The sequence below is a fragment of the Sinocyclocheilus grahami genome, unplaced genomic scaffold (assembly GCF_001515645.1).
Source record: "Sinocyclocheilus grahami isolate Dianchi unplaced genomic scaffold, SAMN03320097.WGS_v1.1 scaffold1916.1, whole genome shotgun sequence".
NCBI classification, from domain to species: Eukaryota; Metazoa; Chordata; class Actinopteri; order Cypriniformes; family Cyprinidae; genus Sinocyclocheilus; species Sinocyclocheilus grahami.
This window is the reverse complement of record NW_015507095.1, coordinates 118,173-122,794: the sequence shown is the minus strand read 5'-3', so window position 1 is coordinate 122,794 and position 4,622 is coordinate 118,173. Positions and strand designations below refer to the sequence as shown.

The following is a 4,622-nucleotide window of genomic DNA, read 5'->3' as shown; positions in this document are numbered from 1 at the left end:
GCCTTAGCCCTAGTCATTTGCCTTAGCCTTAGCCCTTGTCATTTTCCTTAGCCTTAGCCTTAGCCTTAGCCTTCTCGGTTTCTGATCTTCGCCTGGTTCCCTGGATTCACCCCTTTTGTCTTGCCCTTTTTGATTCTGTCTGCCGATCGTCGACCTGCGCTAGCCCTAGGACTATTCTTGTGTTTTGCCCTCCATATACCTGTTTGCCCTCATCTGACCCAGGCCTGCTGTATGACCACGTCTCTGTCTTTATCAAATAAAGCTTGCACATGGATCCGCAAGTCTCACGTCTCGTCAGCCCCGTAACACACTGCTTATATCAAAGAGACAGGCCATGGTGTAAACAGAAATGGATATAGCTTCCTACATTCAAGCTTTTTTTTTTCAATTCAAGTTTATTTGTATAGTGCTTTTCACGATACAAATCGTTGCAAAGCAGCTTTACAGGAAATTAAGTTTCTACAATATATTTAGTAGTAGCTTGTCAGTGGTGACTATGTCAAATTGATATACACATGGCAGAAATGTACGGTCAAATTCAGTTAATGACGTAATCAAACAGACGATGAACCCTATTAACAGCAATGATTATATGATGCAATCAAACTTGTAGCAAAATTTGGTAGTTTATGTTGTTTCAGGGTTGGCATCATCTGAGGTCCTCTGAGGGGTTTGCATCATCTCTTCTCAGGTGTTCGGTCATCTCAGGTCTCTCATTACATCTACATCTGTCAGATTCACATGTGACAAAGTCAATGAGAGACGGGACACATTCCATTATGTTTCGACCATCTCTTTAATCAATGCCAAAATTTGAACTTCAAACTTTTTTTGCCCTGTAAATCTTTTATAGTTTCCTACAGAGACATGCAACCACTTAGAAACTCTGGACAGTTTCTAATTGGTTAAACTTATATGTTAAAACCCATCCTTATTACAACAAACCTTGATCTCCCCTACTTTTAATCATTATTGAACTGCCAAAGAAACGAATTAACCTGTTATTGTTAAACGATTTTGCTAGCTCCTATGGAGTATTGTATAGCATTAATGAATATAGCATTAATGCTTTATACCTGAAATTATGGAGTATTGTATGAAACTGCATTACAAACAAAAAAAACCCGGCATGATAGAAATATAGGTAACACTTTACAATACGGTTCATTAGTTAACATTTGTTAACTACTTTAGTTAACATTAACTAAGAATGAACAATACTTCTACAGCATTTATTAATCTTAGTTAATGATAACCCAATATACTCTGGGTCATTTCTAGAAGTTTCCAGCAGTAGGCAGTAGCCACATTTACATTTGATCTAATATTTCTAATATACATTTGATCTAAATTTACAACATTTAAAATGGTTGATCTAACCACATTCCACCATTAATAAAAATGGCCAAAGTGGCTGATTCCACTGATAAGCATATCTGAGCACATGAGCACAAGTGCATTTTAATACCCATAATGTCCTTGACCTGGGACAGTCAGTGCTCAAGATTTAGTCATTGTGGCAAACCAGAGAAGCATAACCAATAACAAAAACCGGAACTACCAACTTTGGTGAGAGAAAAAGGTATAAAACAGATGAGCTGACTTACAAAGACTTCAGATGAGGTTACCGTTATCTCGGCTTTGTTGCTGTGACAAAGTCTTATTTTGACATCTGGAACTCTGCTTCTCAACTTCATTGACTACACCTAAGAAAAATACACAACACAGTCTGCTGTTGAACTAGTTTATGTGAAGCATAATGTGAGGCGTTTATGAGACACTGAGTAATTTGTAGCAATGCAAGAAAGTGATGTAACAAAGGTATGAATATCCTGTCCAGTCCTGTAGTGGAGTGTTGGCAAGATGGAGAAGTTAATGTCAGTGATTTCACTGCTCTATTTGATTTGTCTCATTTGTCTCTGCCAAATACAAGGCAAAGCTGTCAAAAACAAAAGTAACGTTTCCACTGTATTTCGGTACAATACAATATACTGTATTTCGGTAACACTTTACAATAAGGTTCCATTAGTTAATGTTAGTTAATGTATTAACTAGCATGAACAAACCATGAACAGTACATTTATTACAGTATTTATTAGTCTTTGTTAATGTTAGTTAATGAAAATACACTCGTACATTGTTAGTTCATGTTAATTAATTCAGTGCATTAACTAATGTTAACAAGCACAACTTTTGATTTTAATAATGTATTAGTAAATGTTGAAATTAATTAAGGTAACTTGGTACAATCCAATGGAAACCACCAGTATTGCCCAATGGAGAATACCATATTGAGTAAATAGTGGAGTGTTGGCAAGATGGAGAAGTTAATGTCAGTGATTTCACTGCTCTATTTGATTTGTCTCATTTGTCTCTGCCAAATACAAGGCAAAGCTGTCAAAAACAAAAGTAACGTTTCCCCTTTAAATTTTAACAATACAATATACTGTATTTCGGTAACACTTTACAATAAGGTTCCATTAGTTAATGTTAGTTAATGTATTAACTAGCATGAACAAACCATGAACAGTACATTTATTACAGTATTTATTAGTCTTTGTTAATGTTAGTTAATGAAAATACACTCGTACATTGTTAGTTCATGTTAATTAATTCAGTGCATTAACTAATGTTAACAAGCACAACTTTTGATTTTAATAATGTATTAGTAAATGTTGAAATTAATTAAGGTAACTTGGTACAATCCAATGGAAACCACCAGTATTGCCCAATGGAGAATACCATATTGAGTAAATAGCATAATATATAATAGAATTACACAATAACTGTTCCTTGGGTCCAACGTTCAGAACATAGAAGCCACCTATAAACTGTCTGTAACCAGAAGTAAGTCATCCTTATGTTGACCCCTCAAAAGTATGTTCACTATACACTGGGTGAGTCAGATGGTAGAGAGGGGGCATGTTAGGGGAACCTGTTTGGAAATAGTCAATATTTTTGTCATTCCATTTGTATATACCAATGGAACAGATATTATACACTTCACCTTGAAAAAATGTCTTTCATTGGATTGTAATGCCTTCTTTTTTCTGTTCTTCACAGATTATTTGGGAATTCTGTATCTGTGTTCTAACTGAACAGCATGGCCAAAGATATTAACAGCCAACTTTGAGCATGACAGCTCCAAACAACCTGCTCCTCCTGGCCTACAGAACACAGTACATGAAGGCAGCGGAGAGTGATGACTCCAGTCGCACAATATCAACAAACTCAACAGGTCAATCAGTGTAACTTGATAATGCCTACAGTAAATCTTGAAACCTGTGTGTGCATTACTCTGAAAACAAGCTGACATGTTCTCATTAGAGCAACACAGCGAGTGACTTACGGAGAAGTGTGATTCCGTGTTTCTCTTGTTACTTGGGAAATACTTTTCACTCCCCTCTCAGGAACGGAAGAAATAGCAATGTTAGGACACTTAGAAAAACTTCATAGGCTTTTCCTAAAAGAAGAAAAAAAAGGAAAATCATGAACGTGGTAACTATAACACACATCTCTATGCTAAGTCCTTTAACTCAACATTCCAGAATGAAAAAAAAAATCCTGTTTGTTTTTGTTTTTTTTCTTCTTTCTCTTGCTATGTGCTCTAAAAGTGTAAAGTGGACAAGGAATGCATGCAATCCAAGACCTTACACTGTTCACGATATCACTGAGAGATTGACAAAGAGGATTTGTGCATTTATACTCCAGCAGAGAGAATATGAAGAAGAGGACGAAAGAAATTCTAGAACAAGCCCAAACATAAGACTCAGATCATCACATAAGAAATCACTTGGAAAACAATGTCAGGTTCTGACCAATCAGGTCTTTTTTATTCATTGTCCTTTCCAAAGTATTAAGAAATTGCCCTCAGGCTGCAGATGGGGTGTATTTACAACCATTGCACAGCACTGGCGAGTTGGAATCTTGTGCATTATCTTTTTGTTTTGTTGTTCTGTCGTCGCCTTGCTATGTTTGTAGAGTGTTTGACATATTTTTCTATTCACGATATCTATTTTTTTCCACATTGTTTGTATAAAGAAAAAAAAATAGACTGAAGTTTATTTATATTTTTTAATTCAAGTGGGTTTTTTATTTTTTAATTATTGTATTGAGTTCCTTTGTTTGTTTATTACTGTTTTAAATCCATTGTTACTCTGTAACTTGTTTACAGTCTTTTTTTTTTAAATATATATTTTGGTTGAATTTATGTTTGACGGTTTAAAAATAGATCAAAAGCAATAGTGGATGGCCGTCAGTCATTAAAGAGCACAATTGTTAGATGTTTTTACAGTAGTGGTCAGAAGAGTGATAGCTGTCTGTAAACCTGTAATATATCTGTAAGGTTCAGGATCACTGTAGATTAAGTCATTAAAAAGTGATGCCCAGTCTCTCATAATAACACATTAGGTGTCAAAGCCATGATTTGTTTTAAAATATTTTTTTTTATTTTAATAATTATAATAATGAAGAAAAACACAAGGCTTGTTGAAGATAAGGGAGCTGCTTAGTGGAATATTGGAACTTTTAAGCAAGTAAAGATTGCATGTTCTAAAAAAAAAAATTCTTGATATTGCTGTATGTTCTAATGGTATGTGTGAATGATTTTGGATGTGTGTATG

General features: G+C 34.9%; 1 protein-coding gene across 1 annotated transcript in view; it reads left to right on the top strand.

Moving 5' to 3' along the window:
- LOC107573313 (protein bassoon-like) overlaps window positions 1–4,006 on the top strand; it is a 70,587-nt gene extending 66,581 nt beyond the window's left edge. Inside the window, exon 18 of the mRNA XM_016259752.1 lies at window positions 3,064–4,006. The gene's annotated coding sequence lies outside the window, so the exon portion shown is untranslated. The remainder of the gene's footprint in view (window positions 1–3,063) is intronic.
- The last annotated feature ends 616 nt before the right edge of the window (window positions 4,007–4,622 follow it).